The 25,072-nt window shown below is 42.4% G+C and overlaps 1 long non-coding RNA gene and 1 pseudogene across 14 annotated transcripts; one reads left to right on the forward strand and one right to left on the reverse strand.

The window, feature by feature from the left end:
- The window catches only part of LOC118381799 (F-actin-uncapping protein LRRC16A-like), a 279,527-nt pseudogene that overhangs the window by 81,625 nt on the left and 172,830 nt on the right, over positions 1-25,072 (reverse strand).
- LOC127928774 (uncharacterized) lies at positions 16,381-23,352 on the forward strand. Of its 14 annotated transcripts, XR_008132162.1 has the most exons (5): positions 16,381-17,752; positions 18,160-18,659; positions 18,911-18,972; positions 22,970-23,032; positions 23,159-23,238. It is a non-coding gene; the product is annotated as an uncharacterized LOC127928774 (long non-coding RNA). The 14 variants fall into 14 exon arrangements; XR_008132159.1 differs by lacking the exons at positions 22,970-23,032; positions 23,159-23,238 and adding an exon at positions 23,289-23,352 and having other exon boundaries at positions 18,911-19,045; XR_008132164.1 differs by lacking the exons at positions 22,970-23,032; positions 23,159-23,238 and having other exon boundaries at positions 16,381-17,564; positions 17,628-17,752; positions 18,911-19,267.

Consider the following 25,072-nt stretch of genomic DNA (forward strand, 5'->3'; position numbering starts at 1 on the left):
ACACCCAGTCACCCACACAACTACACCCAGCCACCCACACAACCCTATATACCCAGCCACCCACACAAGATATACCCAGCCACCCACAGCTACCCTATATACCCAGCCACCCACACAAGATATACCCAGCCACCCACACAACCCTAGCTATACCCAGCCACCCACACAACCCTATATACCCAGACCAGTACACAACCCTTTATACCCAGCCACCCACACAACACACCCAGCCTCCCACACAGACCCTTTATACCCAGGGACACAACACATCGGACACCCCTGCTTTATATTGATAGGGCATTCCAACACACATCAGAGATATACAGGGACCCTTGTCAACACACATCAGAGATATACAGGGACCAGTAGCTTTAGAACAACCGTTGTCAGAGATATACAGGGACCAGTAACTAGCTATTAGAGAGAACACCACACATCAGAGATATACAGGGACCAGTAACTAGCTATTAGAGAACAACACACATCAGAGATGTACAGGGACCATCTTAACATTATAGATATAGAGAACAGATATAGTCACGTTGTCAGAGATATTCCAGACTGGAGATGTTGTCTTAACATTATAGATATAGAGAAGACCAGATAGCTAGTCTTACACATCAGAGATATATCCAGTAGCTGGAGATGTTGTCTTAACATTAGATATACAGGGACCAGTATATAGTCTATTAGAGAGAACACCACACATCAGAGATATCCAGGGACCAGTAGCTGCTAGTAGAGAGAACAACACACATCAGAGATATACAGGGACCAGTAGCTAGCTATTAGAGAGAACACCACACATCAGAGATATACAGGGACCAGTAGCTAGCTATTAGAGAGAACAACACATCAGAGATATACAGGGACCAGTAGCTAGCTATTAGAGAGAACAACACACATCAGAGATATACAGGACCAGGCAGGGATAACAATAGATAGCTAGATAGAGAACAACAGCACACTCAGAGATATACAGGGACCAGTAACTAGCTATTAGATACAGAACATACACACACAGAGATATACAGGGACCAGTAGCTAGCTATTAGGGCTGGAATAACACATCAGAGATATACAGGGACCAGTAGCTAGCTATTAGAGGAACACCAACATCAGAGATATACAGGACCAGTAGCTAGCTTTAGAGGGAACAACAACACTGAGATATACAGGGACCATTAGCTATTAGTTACAGGGACCAGTAGTTAGCTATTAGGGAACAACACACATCAGAGATATACAGGGACCAGTAGCTAGCTATTAGAACAACACACATCAGAGATATACAGGGACCAGTAGCTAGCTATTAGAGAGAACAACACACATCAGAGATATACAGGGACCAGTAGCTAGCTATTAGAGAGAACAACACACATCAGAGATATACAGGGACCAGTAGCTAGTAGCTATTAGAGGGAACAACCACACATCAGAGATATACAGGGACCAGTAGCTAGCTATTAGAGAGAACAACACACATCAGAGATATACAGGGACCAGTAGCTAGCTATTAGAGGGAACAACAACACACATCAGAGATATACAGGGACCAGTAGCTAGCTATTAGAGAGAACAACACACATCAGAGATATACAGGGACCAGTAGCTAGCTATTAGAGAGAACAACACACATCAGAGATATACAGGGACCAGTAGCTAGCTATTAGAGAGAACAACACACATCAGAGATATACAGGGACCAGTAGCTAGCTATTAGAGGGAACAACACACATCAGAGATATACAGGGACCAGTAGCTAGCTATTAGAGAGAACAACACACATCAGAGATATACAGGGACCAGTAGCTAGCTATTAGAGAGAACAACACACATCAGAGATATACAGGGACCAGTAGCTAGCTATTAGAGAGAACAACAACACACATCAGAGATATACAGGGACCAGTAGCTAGCTATTAGAGAGAACAACAACACACATCAGAGATATACAGGGACCAGTAGCTAGCTATTAGAGAGAACAACACACATCAGAGATATACAGGGACCAGTAGCTAGCTATTAGAGGGAACAACACACATCAGAGATATACAGGGACCAGTAGCTAGCTATTAGAGAGAACAACACACATCAGAGATATACAGGGACCAGTAGCTAGCTATTAGAGAGAACAACAACACACATCAGAGATATACAGGGACCAGTAGCTAGCTATTAGAGAGAACAACACACATCAGAGATATACAGGGACCAGTAGCTAGCTATTAGAGAGAACAACACACATCAGAGATATACAGGGACCAGTAGCTAGCTATTAGAGAGAACAACAACACACATCAGAGATATACAGGGACCAGTAGCTAGCTATTAGAGAGAACAACAACACATCAGAGATATACAGGGACCAGTAGCTAGCTATTAGAGAGAACACCACACATCAGAGATATACAGGGACCAGTAGCTAGCTATTAGAGAGAACAACACACATCAGAGATATACAGGGACCAGTAGCTAGCTATTAGAGAGAGAACAACACACATCAGAGATATACAGGGACCAGTAGCTAGCTATTAGAGAGAGAACAACACACATCAGAGATATACAGGGACCAGTAGCTAGCTATTAGAGAGAACAACACACATCAGAGATATACAGGGACCAGTAGCTAGCTATTAGAGAGAACAACACACATCAGAGATATACAGGGACCAGTAGCTAGCTATTAGAGAGAACACACACATCAGAGATATACAGGGACCAGTAGCTAGCTATTAGAGAGAACACCACACATCAGAGATATACAGGGACCAGTAGCTAGCTATTAGAGAGAACAACAACACATCAGAGATATACAGGGACCAGTAGCTAGCTATTAGAGAGAACAACACACATCAGAGATATACAGGGACCAGTAGCTAGCTATTAGAGAGAACAACACACATCAGAGATATACAGGGACCAGTAGCTAGCTATTAGAGAGAACAACACATCAGAGATATACAGGGACCAGTATCTAGCTATTAGAGGGAACAACACACATCAGAGATATACAGGGACCAGTAGCTAGCTATTAGAGGGAACAACACACATCAGAGATATACAGGGACCAGTAGCTAGCTATTAGAGAGAACAACACACATCAGAGATATACAGGGACCAGTAGCTAGCTATTAGAGAGAACAACACACATCAGAGATATACAGGGACCAGTAGCTAGCTATTAGAGAGAACACAACACACATCAGAGATATACAGGGACCAGTAGCTAGCTATTAGAGAGAACAACACACATCAGAGATATACAGGGACCAGTAGCTAGCTATTAGAGAGAACAACACACATCAGAGATATACAGGGACCAGTAGCTAGCTATTAGAGGGAACAACAACACACATCAGAGATATACAGGGACCAGTAGCTAGCTATTAGAGAGAACAACACACATCAGAGATATACAGGGACCAGTAGCTAGCTATTAGAGAGAACAACACACATCAGAGATATACAGGGACCAGTAGCTAGCTATTAGAGAGAACAACACACATCAGAGATATACAGGGACCAGTAGCTAGCTATTAGAGAGAACAACACACATCAGAGATATACAGGGACCAGTAGCTAGCTATTAGAGAGAACAACACACATCAGAGATATACAGGGACCAGTAGCTAGCTATTAGAGAGAACAACACACATCAGAGATATACAGGGACCAGTAGCTAGCTATTAGAGAGAACAACACACATCAGAGATATACAGGGACCAGTAGCTAGCTATTAGAGAGAACAACACACATCAGAGATATACAGGGACCAGTAGCTAGCTATTCAGAGAGGGACCAGAAGCTATTAGAGAGAACAACACACATCAGAGATATACAGGGACCAGTAGCTAGCTATTAGAGAGAACAACACACATCAGAGATATACAGGGACCAGTAGCTAGCTATTAGAGAGAACAACACACATCAGAGATATACAGGGACCAGTAGCTAGCTATTAGAGAGAACAACAACACACATCAGAGATATACAGGGACCAGTAGCTAGCTATTAGAGAGAACAACACACATCAGAGATATACAGGGACCAGTAGCTAGCTATTAGAGAGAACAACACACATCAGAGATATACAGGGACCAGTAGCTAGCTATTAGAGAGAACAACACACATCAGAGATATACAGGGACCAGTAGCTAGCTATTAGAGAGAACAACAACACACATCAGAGATATACAGGGACCAGTAGCTAGCTATTAGAGAGAACAACACACATCAGAGATATACAGGGACCAGTAGCTAGCTATTAGAGAGAACAACACACATCAGAGATATACAGGGACCAGTAGCTAGCTATTAGAGAGAACAACACACATCAGAGATATACAGGGACCAGTAGCTAGCTATTAGAGAGAACACCACACATCAGAGATATACAGGGACCAGTAGCTAGCTATTAGAGAGAACAACACACATCAGAGATATACAGGGACCAGTAGCTAGCTATTAGAGAGAACAACACACATCAGAGATATACAGGGACCAGTAGCTAGCTATTAGAGAGAACACCACACATCAGAGATATACAGGGACCAGTAGCTAGCTATTAGAGAGAACAACACACATCAGAGATATACAGGGACCAGTAGCTAGCTATTAGAGAGAACAACACACATCAGAGATATACAGGGACCAGTAGCTAGCTATTAGAGAGAACACCACACATCAGAGATATACAGGGACCAGTAGCTAGCTATTAGAGAGAACAACACACATCAGAGATATACAGGGACCAGTAGCTAGCTATTAGAGAGAACAACACACAGAGATATACAGGGACCAGTAGCTAGCTATTAGAGAGAACACCACACATCAGAGATATACAGGGACCAGTAGCTAGCTATTAGAGAGAACAACAACACACAGAGATATACAGGGACCAGTAGCTAGCTATTAGAGAGAACAACACACATCAGAGATATACAGGGACCAGTAGCTAGCTATTAGAGAGAACAACACACATCAGAGATATACAGGGACCAGTAGCTAGCTATTAGAGGGAACAACACACATCAGAGATATACAGGGACCAGTAGCTAGCTATTAGAGAGAACAACACACATCAGAGATATACAGGGACCAGTAGCTAGCTATTAGAGAGAACAACACACATCAGAGATATACAGGGACCAGTAGCTAGCTATTAGAGAGAACAACACACATCAGAGATATACAGGGACCAGTAGCTAGCTATTAGAGAGAACAACACACATCAGAGATATACAGGGACCAGTAGCTAGCTATTAGAGAGAACACCACACACATCAGAGATATACAGGGACCAGTAACTAGCTATTAGAGGGAACAACACACATCAGAGATATACAGGGACCAGTAGCTAGCTAGTAGAGGGAACAATCCTCTGGCTTGATCATCCACATACAATTAGACAAGAGTATTTATCCCAAATGGCACCCTATTTCCTATGTAGTGCACTACTTTTGACCAGGACCTATTGGGTTCTGGTCAAAAGTAGTGCACTACATAGGGAATAGGGTGCCATTTGGGAATTAGTCATGAACACATATAGTACTGTAGCACACAGTGAGACTGCTTCAAACCAATGGTTCATTATTATACCCACAAAGACTGAAAGGCAAGAGATAATGTAGTAGCTCAGCAGCGGTTTAAAATGTGAAATGATTTTGCTAACTGTGGTTCCTGCTGCAGTGGTATTCAATTAATCTGTGGAAAGACATCTTTAGTGGATTAGGGCATGGGGGTGAGAGAGAGAGAATGTGTGTGTGTGTGTGTTTCTGTGCATGCGTGTGTGTGTGAGTGAGTGCGTGCCATAATTAGCCATTTCTATTCAATCTCCTTCCTGTTCCTCTCTTCTCTCTCTTTCTCTCGCTTCGCCAAGTGATCCATTATATAGAGTTGTAGTAGACTCATCAGGTATATTTGGAGAGGAGGAAGCTATAACAACAGACAGAGCTATGGGATGTTCACTCCAAAAACCATCAAGGCCAAAGCTAGTGCACATTTTAGAGTTCTTAAACTGACGAAGAACATTCAGATAAATGCCACATATCTGGACCAGAACATTCAGATAAATGTCACATATCTGGACCAGAACATTCAGATAAATGTCACATATCCGGACCAGAACATTCAGATAAATGTCACATATCCGGACCAGAACATTCAGATAAATATCACATATCTGGACCAGAACATTCAGATAAATGTCACATATCTGGACCAGAACATTCAGCTAAATGTCACATATCTGGACCAGAACATTCAGATAAATGTCACATATCTGGACCAGAACATTCAGATAAATGTCACATATCCGGACCAGAACATTCAGCTAAATGTCACATATCTGGACCAGAACATTCAGATAAATGTCACATATCTGGACCAGAACATTCAGATAAATGTCACATATCTGGACCAGAACATTCAGCTAAATGTCACATATCTGGACCAGAACATTCAGCTAAATGTCACATATCCGAACCAGAACATTCAGATAAACATCACATATCCGAACCAGAACATTCAGATAAATGTCACATATCTGGACCAGAACATTCAGATAAATGTCACATATCTGGACCAGAACATTCAGCTAAATGTCACATATCCAGACCAGAACAAGAGGTGGATTCTTGCTTTAGCAGATCTGCTAATGTTTTTAATGTTACATATTAGGACATGAAGAGGTCATTGACATATAGTACTATAGTGAAGAGGTCATTAACATATAGTACTATAGTGAAGAGGTCATTAACATATAGTAGTGAAGAGGTCATTGGCATATAGTACTATAGTGAAGAGGTCATTGACATACAGTACTATAGTGAAGAGGTCATTGAGATACAGTACTATAGTGAAGAGGTCATTGACATACAGTACTATAGTGAAGAGGTCATTGACATATAGTACTATAGTGAAGGGTCATTGACATATAGGACTATAGTGAAGAGGTCATTGACATATAGTACTATAGTGAAGAGGTCATTGACATATAGTACTATAGTGAAGAGGTCATTGACATATAGTACAACTATAGTGAAGAGGTCATTGACATACAGTACTATAGTGAAGAGGTCATTGACATATAGTACTATAGTGAAGAGGTCATTGACATACAGTACTATAGTGAAGAGGTCATTGACATATAGTACTATAGTGAAGGGTCATTAACATATAGTACTATAGAAGGGGTCATTAACATATAGTACTATAGTGAAGAGGTCATTGACATATAGTACTATAGTGAAGAGGTCATTGGCATATAGTACTATAGTGAAAGGTCATTGACATACAGTACTATAGTGAAGAGGTCATTGACATATAGTACTATAGTGAAGGGGTCATTGACATATAGTACTATAGTGAAGAGGTCATTGACATATAGTAATATAGTGAAGAGGTCATTGACATACAGTACTATAGTACTATAGTGAAGGGGTCATTGACATATAGTACTATATGAAGAGGTCATTGACATACAGTACTATAGTGAAGAGTCATTGACATATAGTACTATAGTGAAGGGTCATTAACATATAGTACTATAGTGAAGGGTCATTAACATATAGGACTATAGAACAGGTCATTGACATATAGTACTATAGTGAAGAGGTCATTGAACATACAGTACTATAGTGAAGGTCATTGACATATATACTATAGTGAACCAGAACATTCTAGATGAAAGGTCATTGACACATATACTATAGTGAAGAGGTCATTGACATACAGTACTATAGTGAAGAGGTCATTGACATATATACTATAGTGAAGGGTCATTGACATACATACTATAGTGAAGAGGTCATTGACATATACTATAGTGAAGGGGTCATTAACATATAGTACTATAGTGAAGGGGTCATTGACATACAGTACTATAGTGAAGAGGTCATTGACACAGTACTATAGTGAAGAGGTCATTGGCATATAGTACTATAGTGAAGAGGTCATTGACATACAGTACTATAGTGAAGAGGTCATTGACATATAGGACTATAGTGAAGGGTCATTGACAGAGTACTATAGTGAAGAGGTCATTAACATATAGTACTATAGTGAAGAGGTCATTGAGATATAGTACTATAGTGAAGAGGTCATTGACATACAGTACTATAGTGAAGAGGTCATTGACATATAGTACTATAGTGAAGAGGTCATTGAGATACAGTACTATAGTGAAGAGGTCATTGACATACAGTACTATAGTGAAGAGGTCATTGACATATAGTACTATAGTGAAGAGGTCATTGACATATAGTACTATAGTGAAGAGGTCATTGACATACAGTACTATAGTGAAGAGGTCATTGACATACAGTACTATAGTGAAGAGGTCATTGACATATAGTACTATAGTGAAGGGGTCATTGACATATAGGACTATAGTGAAGAGGTCATTGACATACAGTACTATAGTGAAGAGGTCATTGACATATAGTACTATAGTGAAGAGGTCATTGAGATACAGTACTATAGTGAAGAGGTCATTGACATACAGTACTATAGTGAAGAGGTCATTGACATATAGTACTATAGTGAAGAGGTCATTGACATATAGTACTATAGTGAAGAGGTCATTGACATATAGTACTATAGTGAAGGGGTCATTAACATATAGTACTATAGTGAAGGGTCATTAACATATAGTACTATAGTGAAGAGGTCATTGACATATAGTACTATAGTGAAGAGGTCATTGCATATAGTACTATAGTGAAGAGGTCATTGACATACAGTACTATAGTGAAGAGGTCATTGACATATAGTACTATAGTGAAGAGGTCATTGACATATAGTACTATAGTGAACAGGTCATTGACATATAGTACTATAGTGAAGAGGTCATTGACATATAGTACTATAGTGAAGAGGTCATTGGCATATAGTACACATATAGTGAAGAGGTCATTGACATACAGTACTATAGTGAAGAGGTCATTGACATATAGGACTATAGTGAAGGGGTCATTAACATATAGTACTATAGTGAAGAGGTCATTGACATATAGTACTATAGTGAAGAGGTCATTGACATATAGTACTATAGTGAAGGGGTCATTGACATATAGTACTATAGTGAAGAGGTCATTGACATATAGTACTATAGTGAAGGGGTCATTGACATATAGTACTATAGTGAAGAGGTCATTGACATATAGTACTATAGTGAAGGGGTCATTAACATATAGTACTATAGTGAAGGGGTCATTAACATATAGTACTATAGTGAAGAGGTCATTGACATATAGTACTATAGTGAAGAGGTCATTGGCATATAGTACTATAGTGAAGAGGTCATTGACATACAGTACTATAGTGAAGAGGTCATTGACATACAGTACTATAGTGAAGAGGTCATTGACATACAGTACTATAGTGAAGAGGTCATTGACATATAGTACTATAGTGAAGAGGTCATTGACATATAGTACTATAGTGAAGAGGTCATTGACATACAGTACATATAGTGAAGAGGTCATTGACATATAGTACTATAGTGAAGGGGTCATTGACATATAGTACTATAGTGAAGAGGTCATTGACATACAGTACTATAGTGAAGAGGTCATTGACATAAGTACTATAGTGAAGGGTCATTGACATATAGTACTATAGTGAAGAGGTCATTGACATATAGTACTATAGTGAAGACATTGACATACAGTACTATAGTGAAGGGGTCATTGACATATAGGACTATAGTGAAAGGTCATTGACATATAGTACTATAGTGAAGAGGTCATTGACATACAGTACTATAGTGAAGAGGTCATTGACATATAGTACTATAGTGAAGGGGTCATTGACATACAGTACTATAGTGAAGAGGTCATTGACAATAGTACTATAGTGAAGAGGTCATTGACATACAGTACTATAGTGAAGAGGTCATTGACATATAGTACTATAGTGAAGGGGTCATTGACATACAGTACTATAGTACTATAGTGAAGGGTCATTGACATACAGTACTATAGTGAAGAGGTCATTGACATATAGTACTATAGTGAAGGGGTCATTAACATATAGTACTATAGTGAAGGGTCATTGACATACAGTACTATAGTGAAGAGGTCATTGACTCACTATAGTGAAGAGGTCATTGACATATAGTACTATAGTGAAGGGTCATTGACATACAGTACTATAGTGAAGAGGTCATTGACATATAGGACTATAGTGAAGGGGTCATTGACATATAGGACTATAGTGAAGAGGTCATTGACATACAGTACTATAGTGAAGAGGTCATTGACATATAGGACTATAGTGAAGGGTCATTGACATATAGGACTATAGTGAAGAGGTCATTGACATACAGTACTATAGTGAAGAGGTCATTGACATATAGTACTATAGTGAAGGGGTCATTGACATATAGTACTATAGTGAAGAGGTCATTGACATATAGTACTATAGTGAAGAGGTCATTGACATATAGTACTATAGTGAAGAGGTCATTGACATATAGTACTATAGTGAAGAGGTCATTGACATATAGTACTATAGTGAAGAGGTCATTGACATATAGTACTATAGTGAAGGGTCATTGACATACAGTACTATAGTACTATAGTGAAGAGGTCATTGACATACAGTACTATAGTGAAGAGGTCATTGACATACAGTACTATAGTGAAGAGGTCATTGACATATAGTACTATAGTGAAGAGGTCATTGACATATAGTACTATAGTGAAGAGGTCATTGACATATAGTACTATAGTGAAGAGGTCATTGACATACAGTACTATAGTGAAGAGGTCATTGACATATAGGTGAAGAGGTCATTGACACATAGTACTATAGTGAAGAGGTCATTGACACATAGTACTATAGTGAAGAGGTCATTGACATATAGTACTATAGTGAAGAGGTCATTGACATACAGTACTATAGTGAAGAGGTCATTGACATATAGTACTATAGTGAAGAGGTCATTGACACATAGTACTATAGTGAAGAGGTCATTGACACATAGTACTATAGTGAAGAGGTCATTGACACATAGTACTATAGTGAAGAGGTCATTGACATATAGGACTATAGTAAAGAGGTCATTGACATATAGTACTATAGTGAAGAGGTCATTGACATACAGTACTATAGTGAAGAGGTCATTGACATATAGTACTATAGTGAAGGGGTCATTGACATATAGTACTATAGTGAAGAGGTCATTGACATATAGTACTATAGTGAAGAGGTCATTGACATATAGTACTATAGTGAAGAGGTCATTGACATATAGTACTATAGTGAAGAGGTCATTGACATACAGTACTATAGTGAAGAGGTCATTGACATACAGTACTATAGTGAAGAGGTCATTGACATATAGTACTATAGTGAAGGGGTCATTAACATATAGTACTATAGTGAAGGGGTCATTAACATATAGTACTATAGTGAAGAGGTCATTGACATATAGTACTATAGTGAAGAGGTCATTGGCATATAGTACTATAGTGAAGAGGTCATTGACATACAGTACTATAGTGAAGAGGTCATTGACATATAGTACTATAGTGAAGGGGTCATTGACATATAGTACTATAGTGAAGGGGTCATTGACATATAGTACTATAGTGAAGAGGTCATTGACATATAGTACTATAGTGAAGGGGTCATTGACATATAGTACTATAGTGAAGGGGTCATTGACATATAGTACTATAGTGAAGAGGTCATTGACATATAGTACTATAGTGAAGAGGTCATTGACATATAGTACTATAGTGAAGAGGTCATTGACATATAGGACTATAGTGAAGAGGTCATTGACATATAGTACTATAGTGAAGAGGTCATTGACATACAGAAGACTATAGTGAAGAGGTCATTGACATATAGTACTATAGTGAAGGGTCATTGACATATAGTACTATAGTGAAGAGGTCATTGACATATAGGACTATAGTGAAGAGGTCATTGACATATAGTACTATAGTGAAGAGGTCATTGACATATAGGACTATAGTGAAGAGGTCATTGACATATAGGACTATAGTGAAGAGGTCATTGACATATAGGACTATAGTGAAGAGGTCATTGACATATAGTACTATAGTGAAGAGGTCATTGACATATAGGACTATAGTGAAGAGGTCATTGACATATAGGACTATAGTGAAGAGGTCATTGATGTATAGGACTATAGTGAAGAGGTCATTGACATATAGGACTATAGTGAAGAGGTCATTGATAAAGCAACTAAAACACTTTTCCTCTGTCGTTATCTCACGCTGACTAATAAAGTTGTCTTTCATATCTATTTCCACAACTGGAAAGCTAAATACATCGTGTTTACATGACTTGCTAAAGGGCCTAAAAACAATCATCTTCGTTCTTTGACAAAACAGAGTAATTTTACAGATCTGTGAGAAGGGGAAGGGAATTCTCTCTCTCTGTTCTTGCCTCACAGCAGCTGAGGTCTAATGACACTTCCTGTAGCCTCTCTGTGTTCTTGCCTCACAGCAGCTGAGGTCTAACGACACTTCCTGTAGCCTCTCTGTGTTCTTGCCTCACAGCAGCTGAGGTCTAATGACACTTCCTGTAGCCTCTCTGTGTTCTTGCCTCACAGCAGCTGAGGTCTAATGACACTTCCTGTAGCCTCTCTGTGTTCTTGCCTCACAGCAGCTGAGGTCTAATGACACTTCCTGTAGCCTCTCTGTGTTCTTGCCTCACAGCAGCTGAGGTCTAATGACACTTCCTGTAGCCTCTCTGTGTTCTTACCTCACAGCAGCTGAGGTCTAACGACACTTCCTGTAGCCTCTCTGTGTTCTTACCTCACAGCAGCTGAGGTCTAATGACACTTCCTGTAGCCTCTCTGTGTTCTTGCCTCACAGCAGCTGAGGTCTAATGACACTTCCTGTAGCCTCTCTGTGTTCTTACCTCACAGCAGCTGAGGTCTAATGACACTTCCTGTAGCCTCTCTGTGTTCTTGCCTCACAGCAGCTGAGGTCTAATGACACTTCCTGTAGCCTCTCTGTGTTCTTACCTCACAGCAGCTGAGGTCTAATGACACTTCCTGTAGCCTCTCTGTGTTCTTGCCTCACAGCAGCTGAGGTCTAACAACACTTCCTGTAGCCTCTCTGTGTTCTTACCTCACAGCAGCTGAGGTCTAACAACACTTCCTGTAGCCTCTCTGTGTTCTTGCCTCACAGCAGCTGAGGTCTAACGACACTTCCTGTAGCCTCTCTGTGTTCTTACCTCACAGCAGCTGAGGTCTAACGACACTTCCTGTAGCCTCTCTGTGTTCTTACCTCACAGCAGCTGAGGTCTAATGACACTTCCTGTAGCCTCTCTGTGTTCTTACCTCACAGCAGCTGAGGTCTAACGACACTTCCTTGATGTTGGGGTTACTGGCCAGACCGAGCAGAAGAGCTCTGCAAGGAAGACAACAATATTGTTTAATACATTTCAGGCAGACTCACTGTTGGTTAGGTTTATAATAGAGACTAACAATGAAGAATACTATCTTACAGGATGAAGAATCCAGTCTAGTTTATGGGATGAAGAATCCAGTCTAGTTTATGGGATGAAGAATCCAGTCTAGTTTATGGGATGAAGAATCCAGTCTAGTTTATGGGATGAAGAATCCAGTCTAGTTTATGGGATGAAGAATCCAGTCTAGTTTATGGGATGAAGAATCCAGTCTAGTTTATGGGATGAAGAATCCAGTCTAGTTTATGGGATGAAGAATCCAGTCTAGTTTATGGGATGAAGAATCCAGTCTAGTTTATGGGATGAAGAATCAGTCTAGTTTATGGGATGAAGAATCCAGTCTAGTTTATGGGATGAAGAATCCAGTCTAGTTTATGGGATGAAGAATCAGTCTAGTTTATGGGATGAAGAATCCAGTCTAGTTTATGGGATGAAGAATCCAGTCTAGTTTATGGGATGAAGAATCCAGTCTAGTTTATGGGATGAAGAATCCAGTCTAGTTTATGGGATGAAGAATCCAGTCTAGTTTATGGGATGAAGAATCCAGTCTAGTTTATGGGATGAAGAATCCAGTCTAGTTTATGGGATGAAGAATCCAGTCTAGTTTATGGGATGAAGAATCCAGTCTAGTTTATGGGATGAAGAATCCAGTCTAGTTTATGGGATGAAGAATCCAGTCTAGTTTATGGGATGAAGAATCCAGTCTAGTTTATGGGATGAAGAATCCAGTCTAGTTTATGGGATGAAGAATCCAGTCTAGTTTATGGGATGAAGAATCCAGTCTAGTTTATGGGATGAAGAATCCAGTCTAGTTTATGGGATGAAGAATCCAGTCTAGTTTATGGGATGAAGAATCCAGTCTAGTTTATGGGATGAAGAATCCAGTCTAGTTTATGGGATGAAGAATCCAGTCTAGTTTATGGGATGAAGAATCCAGTCTAGTTTATGGGATGAAGAATCCAGTCTAGTTTATGGGATGAAGAATCCAGTCTAGTTTATGGGATGAAGAATCCAGTCTAGTTTATGGGATGAAGAATCCAGTCTAGTTTATGGGATGAAGAATCCAGTCTAGTTTATGGGATGAAGAATCCAGTCTAGTTTATGGGATGAAGAATCCAGTCTAGTTTATGGGATGAAGAATCCAGTCTAGTTTATGGGATGAAGAATCCAGTCTAGTTTATGGGATGAAGAATCCAGTCTAGTTTATGGGATGAAGAATCCAGTCTAGTTTATGGGATGAAGAATCCAGTCTAGTTTAAGGGATGAAGAATCCAGTCTAGTTTATGGGATGAAGACTCAAGTCTAGTTTATGGGATGAAGAATCCAGTCTATTTTATGGGATGAAGAATCCAGTCTAGTTTATGGGATGCTGAGAGAGTGAAATATACCCTGAGTGTACAAAACATTAGGAACACCTGCTCTTTCCCTGACACAGACTGACCAGGTGAATCCAGGTGAAAGTCACATGTTAAATCCACTTCAGTCAGAGTAAACGAAGGGGATGAGACAGGTCAGAGAAGGTTTTATAAGAGTTGAGATAATTGAGACATGGATTGTTTGTCACATGGGATGACGCTGGAGAGACGAAGCAGGTACGGGGACTTAAAACATTTAATAAATAACGGACATGGAACGAGACAGGAACAGCGTCAGCAAACAGGAAACACAAACAAAAGACAATCAAAGCAGAAGTGGGGACCAGAGCTGAGGAACTGATACATATAGGGGAGGTAATAACAGGTGATGAGTGAGACCAGGTGAACAGAGCTGAGGAACTGATACATATAGGGGAGGTAATAACAGGTGATGAGTGAGACCAGGTGAACAGAGCTGAGGAACTGATACATATAGGGGAGGTAATAACAGGTGATGAGTGAGACCAGGTGAACAGAGCAGGGAACTGATACATATAGGGGAGGTAATAACAGGTGATGAGTGAGACCAGGTGAACAGAGCAGGGAACTGATACATATAGGGGAGGTAATAACAGGTGATGAGTGAGACCAGGTGAACAGAGCTGAGGAACTGATACATATAGGGGAGGTAATAACAGGTGATGAGTGAGACCAGGTGAACAGAGCTGAGGAACTGATACATATAGGGGAGGTAATAACAGGTGATGAGTGAGACCAGGTGAACAGAGCTGAGGAACTGATACATATAGGAGAGGTAATAACAGGTGATGAGTGAGACCAGGTGAACAGAGCTGAGGAACTGATACATATAGGGGAGGTAATAACAGGTGATGAGTGAGACCAGGTGAACAGAGCTGAGGAACTGATACATATAGGGGAGGTAATAACAGGTGATGAGTGAGACCAGGTGAACAGAGCTGAGGAACTGATACATATAGGGGAGGTAATAACAGGTGATGAGTGAGACCAGGTGAACAGAGCTGAGGAACTGATACATATAGGGGAGGTAATAACAGGTGATGAGTGAGACCAGGTGAACAGAGCTGAGGAACTGATACATATAGGGGAGGTAATAACAGGTGATGAGTGAGACCAGGTGAACAGAGCTGAGGAACTGATACATATAGGGGAGGTAATAACAGGTGATGAGTGAGACCAGGTGAACAGAGCTGAGGAACTGATACATATAGGGAGGTAATAACAGGTGATGAGTGAGACCAGGTGAACAGAGCTGAGGAACTGATACATATAGGGAGGTAATAACAGGTGATGAGTGAGACCAGGTGAACAGAGCTGAGGAACTGATACATATAGGGAGGTAATAACAGGTGATGAGTGAGACCAGGTGAACAGAGCTGAGGAACTGATACATATAGGGAGGTAATAACAGGTGATGAGTGAGACCAGGTGAACAGAGCAGGGAACTGATACATATAGGGGAGGTAATAACAGGTGATGAGTGAGACCAGGTGAACAGAGCTGAGGAACTGATACATATAGGGAGGTAATAACAGGTGATGAGTGAGACCAGGTGAACAGAGCTGAGGAACTGATACATATAGGGGAGGTAATAACAGGTGATGAGTGAGACCAGGTGAACAGAGCTGAGGAACTGATACATATAGGGGAGGTAATAACAGGTGATGAGTGAGACCAGGTGAACAGAGCTGAGGAACTGATACATATAGGGGAGGTAATAACAGGTGATGAGTGAGACCAGGTGAACAGAGCAGGGAACTGATACATATAGGGGAGGTAATAACAGGTGATGAGTGAGACCAGGTGAACAGAGCTGAGGAACTGATACATATAGGGGAGGTAATAACAGGTGATGAGTGAGACCAGGTGAACAGAGCTGAGGAACTGATACATATAGGGGAGGTAATAACAGGTGATGAGTGAGACCAGGTGAACAGAGCAGGGAACTGATACATATAGGGGAGGTAATAACAGGTGATGAGTGAGACCAGGTGAACAGAGCTGAGGAACTGATACATATAGGGGAGGTAATAACAGGTGATGAGTGAGACCAGGTGAACAGAGCAGGGAACTGATACATATAGGGGAGGTAATAACAGGTGATGAGTGAGACCAGGTGAACAGAGCTGAGGAACTGATACATATAGGGGAGGTAATAACAGGTGATGAGTGAGACCAGGTGAACAGAGCAGGGAACTGATACATATAGGGGAGGTAATAACAGGTGATGAGTGAGACCAGGTGAACAGAGCTGAGGAACTGATACATATAGGGGAGGTAATAACAGGTGATGAGTGAGACCAGGTGAACAGAGCAGGGAACTGATACATATAGGGGAGGTAATAACAGGTGATGAGTGAGACCAGGTGAACAGAGCAGGGAACTGATACATATAGGGGAGGTAATAACAGGTGATGAGTGAGACCAGGTGAACAGAGCTGAGGAACTGATACATATAGGGGAGGTAATAACAGGTGATGAGTGAGACCAGGTGAACAGAGCTGAGGAACTGATACATATAGGGGAGGTAATAACAGGTGATGAGTGAGACCAGGTGAACAGAGCTGAGGAACTGATACATATAGGGGAGGTAATAACAGGTGATGAGTGAGACCAGGTGAACAGAGCTGAGGAACTGATACATATAGGGGAGGTAATAACAGGTGATGAGTGAGACCAGGTGAACAGAGCAGGGAACTGATACATATAGGGGAGGTAATAACAGGTGATGAGTGAGACCAGGTGAACAGAGCTGAGGAACTGATACATATAGGGGAGGTAATAACAGGTGATGAGTGAGACCAGGTGAACAGAGCAGGGAACTGATACATATAGGGGAGGTAATAACAGGTGATGAGTGAGACCAGGTGAACAGAGCTGAGGAACTGATACATATAGGGGAGGTAATAACAGGTGATGAGTGAGACCAGGTGAACAGAGCTGAGGAACTGATACATATAGGGGAGGTAATAACAGGTGATGAGTGAGACCAGGTGAACAGAGCTGAGGAACTGAACTGATACAGGTGAACAGAGCAGGAACTGATACATATAGGGGAGGTAATAACAGGTGATGAGTGAGACCAGGTGAACAGAGCTGAGGAACTGATACATATAGGGGAGGTAATAACAGGTGATGAGTGAGACCAGGTGAACAGAGCTGAGGAACTGATACATATAGGGGAGGTAATAACAGGTGATGAGTGAGACCAGGTGAACAGAGCTGAGGAACTGATACATATAGGGGAGGTAATAACAGGTGATGAGTGAGACCAGGTGAACAGAGCTGAGGAACTGATACATATAGGGAGGTAATAACAGGTGATGAGTGAGACCAGGTGAACAGAGCAGGGAACTGATACATATAGGGGAGGTAATAACAGGTGATGAGTGAGACCAGGTGAACAGAGCTGAGGAACTGATACATATAGGGGAGGTAATAACAGGTGATGAGTGAGACCAGGTGAACAGAGCTGAGGAACTGATACATATAGGGGAGGTAATAACAGGTGATGAGTGAGACCAGGTGAACAGAGCTGAGGAACTGATACATATAGGGGAGGTAATAACAGGTGATGAGTGAGACCAGGTGAACAGAGCTGAGGAACTGATACATATAGGGGAGGTAATAACAGGTGATGAGTGAGACCAGGTGAACAGAGCAGGGAACTGATACATATAGGGGAGGTAATAACAGGTGATGAGTGAGACCAGGTGAACAGAGCAGGGAACTGATACATATAGGGGAGGTAATAACAGGTGATGAGTGAGACCAGGTGAACAGAGCAGGGAACTGATACATATAGGGGAGGTAATAACAGGTGGTGAGTGAGACCAGGTGAACAGAGCTGAGGAACTGATACATATAGGGGAGGTAATAACAGGTGATGAGTGAGACCAGGTGAACAGAGCTGAGGAACTGATACATATAGGGGAGGTAATAACAGGTGATGAGTGAGACCAGGTGAACAGAGCTGAGGAACTGATACATATAGGGGAGGTAATAACAGGTGATGAGTGAGACCAGGTGAACAGAGCTGAGGAACTGATACATATAGGGAGGTAATAACAGGTGATGAGTGAGACCAGGTGAACAGAGCAGGGAACTGATACATATAGGGGAGGTAATAACAGGTGATGAGTGAGACCAGGTGAACAGAGCTGAGGAACTGATACATATAGGGGAGGTAATAACAGGTGATGAGTGAGACCAGGTGAACAGAGCTGAGGAACTGATACATATAGGGGAGGTAATAACAGGTGATGAGTGAGACCAGGTGAACAGAGCTGAGGAACTGATACATATAGGGGAGGTAATAACAGGTGATGAGTGAGACCAGGTGAACAGAGCTGAGGAACTGATACATATAGGGGAGGTAATAACAGGTGATGAGTGAGACCAGGTGAACAGAGCTGAGGAACTGATACATATAGGGAGGTAATAACAGGTGATGAGTGAGACCAGGTGAACAGAGCTGAGGAACTGATACATATAGGGGAGGTAATAACAGGTGATGAGTGAGACCAGGTGAACAGAGCTGAGGAACTGATACATATAGGGAGGTAATAACAGGTGAATAACAGGTGACAGAGTGAGACCAGGTGAACAGAGCTGAGGAACTGATACATATAGGGGAGGTAATAACAGGTGATGAGTGAGACCAGGTGAACAGAGCTGAGGAACTGATACATATAGGGGAGGTAATAACAGGTGATGAGTGAGACCAGGTGAACAGAGCTGAGGAACTGATACATATAGGGGAGGTAATAACAGGTGATGAGTGAGACCAGGTGAACAGAGCTGAGGAACTGATACATATAGGGGAGGTAATAACAGGTGATGAGTGAGACCAGGTGAACAGAGCAGGGAACTGATACATATAGGGGAGGTAATAACAGGTGATGAGTGAGACCAGGTGAACAGAGCTGAGGAACTGATACATATAGGGGAGGTAATAACAGGTGATGAGTGAGACCAGGTGAACAGAGCTGAGGAACTGATACATATAGGGGAGGTAATAACAGGTGATGAGTGAGACCAGGTGAACAGAGCTGAGGAACTGATACATATAGGGGAGGTAATAACAGGTGATGAGTGAGACCAGGTGAACAGAGCTGAGGAACTGATACATATAGGGAGGTAATAACAGGTGATGAGTGAGACCAGGTGAACAGAGCTGAGGAACTGATACATATAGGGGAGGTAATAACAGGTGATGAGTGAGACCAGGTGAACAGAGCTGAGGAACTGATACATATAGGGGAGGTAATAACAGGTGATGAGTGAGACCAGGTGAACAGAGCTGAGGAACTGATACATATAGGGGAGGTAATAACAGGTGATGAGTGAGACCAGGTGAACAGAGCTGAGGAACTGATACATATAGGGGAGGTAATAACAGGTGATGAGTGAGACCAGGTGAACAGAGCTGAGGAACTGATACATATAGGGGAGGTAATAACAGGTGATGAGTGAGACCAGGTGAACAGAGCTGAGGAACTGATACATATAGGGGAGGTAATAACAGGTGATGAGTGAGACCAGGTGAACAGAGCTGAGGAACTGATACATATAGGGAGGTAATAACAGGTGATGAGTGAGACCAGGTGAACAGAGCTGAGGAACTGATACATATAGGGAGGTAATAACAGGTGATGAGTGAGACCAGGTGAACAGAGCTGAGGAACTGATACATATAGGGGAGGTAATAACAGGTGATGAGTGAGACCAGGTGAACAGAGCTGAGGAACTGATACATATAGGGGAGGTAATAACAGGTGATGAGTGAGACCAGGTGAACAGAGCTGAGGAACTGATACATATAGGGGAGGTAATAACAGGTGATGAGTGAGACCAGGTGAACAGAGCTGAGGAACTGATACATATAGGGAGGTAATAACAGGTGATGAGTGAGACCAGGTGAACAGAGCTGAGGAACTGATACATATAGGGGAGGTAATAACAGGTGATGAGTGAGACCAGGTGAACAGAGCTGAGGAACTGATACATATAGGGAGGTAATAACAGGTGATGAGTGAGACCAGGTGAACAGAGCTGAGGAACTGATACATATAGGGGAGGTAATAACAGGTGATGAGTGAGACCAGGTGAACAGAGCTGAGGAACTGATACATATAGGGGAGGTAATAACAGGTGATGAGTGAGACCAGGTGAACAGAGCTGAGGAACTGATACATATAGGGGAGGTAATAACAGGTGATGAGTGAGACCAGGTGAACAGAGCTGAGGGAACTGATACATATAGGGGAGGTAATAACAGGTGATGAGTGAGACCAGGTGAACAGAGCTGAGGAACTGATACATATAGGGGAGGTAATAACAGGTGATGAGTGAGACCAGGTGAACAGAGCTGGAACTGATACATATAGGGGAGGTAATAACAGGTGATGAGTGAGACCAGGTGAACAGAGCTGAGGAACTGATACATATAGGGGAGGTAATAACAGGTGATGAGTGAGACCAGGTGAACAGAGCTGAGGAACTGATACATATAGGGGAGGTAATAACAGGTGATGAGTGAGACCAGGTGAACAGAGCTGAGGAACTGATACATATAGGGGAGGTAATAACAGGTGATGAGTGAGACCAGGTGAACAGAGCTGAGGAACTGATACATATAGGGGAGGTAATAACAGGTGATGAGTGAGACCAGGTGAACAGAGCTGAGGAACTGATACATATAGGGGAGGTAATAACAGGTGATGAGTGAGACCAGGTGAACAGAGCTGAGGAACTGATACATATAGGGGAGGTAATAACAGGTGATGAGTGAGACCAGGTGAACAGAGCTGAGGAACTGATACATATAGGGGAGGTAATAACAGGTGATGAGTGAGACCAGGTGAACAGAGCTGAGGAACTGATACATATAGGGGAGGTAATAACAGGTGATGAGTGAGACCAGGTGAACAGAGCTGAGGAACTGATACATATAGGGAGGTAATAACAGGTGATGAGTGAGACCAGGTGAACAGAGCTGAGGAACTGATACATATAGGGGAGGTAATAACAGGTGATGAGTGAGACCAGGTGAACAGAGCTGAGGAACTGATACATATAGGGGAGGTAATAACAGGTGATGAGTGAGACCAGGTGAACAGAGCTGAGGAACTGATACATATAGGGGAGGTAATAACAGGTGATGAGTGAGACCAGGTGAACAGAGCTGAGGAACTGATACATATAGGGGAGGTAATAACAGGTGATGAGTGAGACCAGGTGAACAGAGCTGAGGAACTGATACATATAGGGGAGGTAATAACAGGTGATGAGTGAGACCAGGTGAACAGAGCTGAGGAACTGATACATATAGGGGAGGTAATAACAGGTGATGAGTGAGACCAGGTGAACAGAGCTGAGGAACTGATACATATAGGGGAGGTAATAACAGGTGATGAGTGAGACCAGGTGAACAGAGCTGAGGAACTGATACATATAGGGGAGGTAATAACAGGTGATGAGTGAGACCAGGTGAACAGAGCTGAGGAACTGATACATATAGGGGAGGTAATAACAGGTGATGAGTGAGACCAGGTGAACAGAGCTGAGGAACTGATACATATAGGGGAGGTAATAACAGGTGATGAGTGAGACCAGGTGAACAGAGCTGAGGAACTGATACATATAGGGAGGTAATAACAGGTGATGAGTGAGACCAGGTGAACAGAGCTGAGGAACTGATACATATAGGGGAGGTAATAACAGGTGATGAGTGAGACCAGGTGAACAGAGCAGAGGTGATGAGTGAGACCAGGTGAACAGAGCTGAGGAACTGATACATATAGGGAGGTAATAACAGGTGATGAGTGAGACCAGGTGAACAGAGCTGAGGAACTGATACATATAGGGAGGTAATAACAGGTGATGAGTGAGACCAGGTGAACAGAGCTGAGGAACTGATACATATAGGGAGGTAATAACAGGTGATGAGTGAGACCAGGTGAACAGAGCTGAGGAACTGATACATATAGGGAGGTAATAACAGGTGATGAGTGAGACCAGGTGAACAGAGCTGAGGAACTGATACATATAGGGAGGTAATAACAGGTGATGAGTGAGACCAGGTGAACAGAGCTGAGGAACTGATACATATAGGGGAGGTAATAACAGGTGATGAGTGAGACCAGGTGAACAGAGCTGTGGAACTGATACATATAGGGGAGGTAATAACAGGTGATGAGTGAGACCAGGTGAACAGAGCTGAGGAACTGATACATATAGGGGAGGTAATAACAGGTGATGAGTGAGACCAGGTGACCAGAGCTGAGGAACTGATACATATAGGGGAGGTAATAACAGGTGATGAGTGAGACCAGGTGACCAGAGCAGGGAACTGATACATATAGGGGAGGTAATAACAGGTGATGAGTGAGACCAGGTGAGTCCAATATCGCCGATGGGCGTGACGAGGGAAGGCAGGTGATGAGTGAGACCAGGTGAACAGAGGTGTGCGTAATGGATGATAGGAGTGCGTGATGCAGGGCAGCCTGGCGCCCTGGGGGGGGCATTGTTTATGTATCCAGAGGGTGAATGGGCAGGACAAGAGCTTAAAGAGCCTTTGAACAGGGAGCGGTCATAGGTGCCAGAAGCGTCATGAACTGCTGGGTTTTTCACGCTCAACAGTTTCCTGTGTGTATCCAGAATGGTCGACCACCCAAAGGACATCCCAGACAACTGGACACGACTGTGGGAAGCAATTAGAGTCAAAATGGGCCAGCATCCCTGTGGAACGCTTTTGACACCTTGTAGTCCATGCCTGACGAATTGAGGCTGTTCTCAGGGCAAAAGGGGGTGCAACTCAATATTAGGAAGGTGTTCTCTATTGTAGCTCTATTTCCTATTAGGAAAAATATATATATTGGAGGGGAGCGTAAGAGAGAGAAGAGACACAGAGAGAGAAAGAAAGAGATGAGAGAGAAGGAAAGTGAGAAGGAGGGACAGAAGAGATTGAGACAGAGGGGGGGAGAGAAGAACTGAGAGATTTAGACAGGGGGAGGAGAGAAGGACAGAGACAGAGGAGAGAAAGACAGAGAGAGGAGAGAAAGACAGAGACAGAGAAAGACAGAGACAGAGAGAAAGACAGAGACAGAGAGAAAGACAGAGAGAGAGAAAGACAGAGACAGAGAAAGACAGAGACAGAGGAGAGAAAGACAGAGAGAGAGAAAGACAGAGAGAGGAGAGAAAGACAGAGAGAGGAGAGAAAGACAGGGTCAGAGGAGAGAAAGACAGAGACAGAGGAGAGAAAGACAGAGACAGAGGAGAGAAAGACAGAGACAGAGGAGAAAGACACAGAGAGAAAGACAGAGACAGAGAAAGACAGAGACAGAGAGAAAGACAGAGACAGAGAGAAAGACAGAGACAGAGAAAGACAGAGACAGAGGAGAGAAAGACAGACAGAGGAGAGAAAGACAGAGACAGAGGAGAGAAAGACAGAGACAGAGGAGAGAAAGACAGAGGAGAGAAAGACAGAGAGAGGAGAGAAAGACAGAGACAGAGGAGAGAAAGACAGAGACAGAGGAGAGAAAGACAGAGAGAGGAGAGAAAGACAGAGAGAGAGAGAAAGACAGAGACAGAGAGAGAAAGACAGAGACAGAGAGAGAAAGACAGAGACAGAGGAGAGAAAGACAGAGACAGAGGAGAGAAAGACAGAGACAGAGGAGAGAAAGACAGAGAGAGGAGAGAAAGACAGAGAGAGGAGAGAAAGACAGAGAGAGGAGAGAAAGACAGAGAGAGGAGAGAAAGACAGAGAGAGGAGAGAAAGACAGAGACAGAGGAGAGAAAGACAGAGACAGAGGAGAGAAAGACAGAGACAGAGGAGAGAAAGACAGAGAAGGGAGAGAAAGACAGAGACAGATGAGAGAAAGACAGAGAGAGGAGAGAAAGACAGAGAGAAGAGAAAGACAGAGAGATGACAGAGATGACAGAGAGGAGAGAAAGACAGAGAGATGAGAGAAAGACAGAGACAGAGACAGAGAAAGACAGAGACATGGTTAGTCTGCTCACTTCAAGGCCTCTGGAGGGAGTTTGGTTCCTGAAAGGTTGATGCAGCTGAGGGCCACGGCGCTGCTGAAGAAGTGCTTGAAGGATGGAGGCACATCTTTGCCTTTCCTGGAGACAAACAGAAGAGAGGATAGTAAAGCCCAGGCAAGAGACGATACCTGAGAGGCCATAGTATAGTAGCCTTGTGAACCACAGTGGAACGC

This window comes from Oncorhynchus keta, unplaced genomic scaffold (assembly GCF_023373465.1).
Source record: "Oncorhynchus keta strain PuntledgeMale-10-30-2019 unplaced genomic scaffold, Oket_V2 Un_scaffold_3956_pilon_pilon, whole genome shotgun sequence".
NCBI lineage: Eukaryota > Metazoa > Chordata > Actinopteri > Salmoniformes > Salmonidae > Oncorhynchus > Oncorhynchus keta.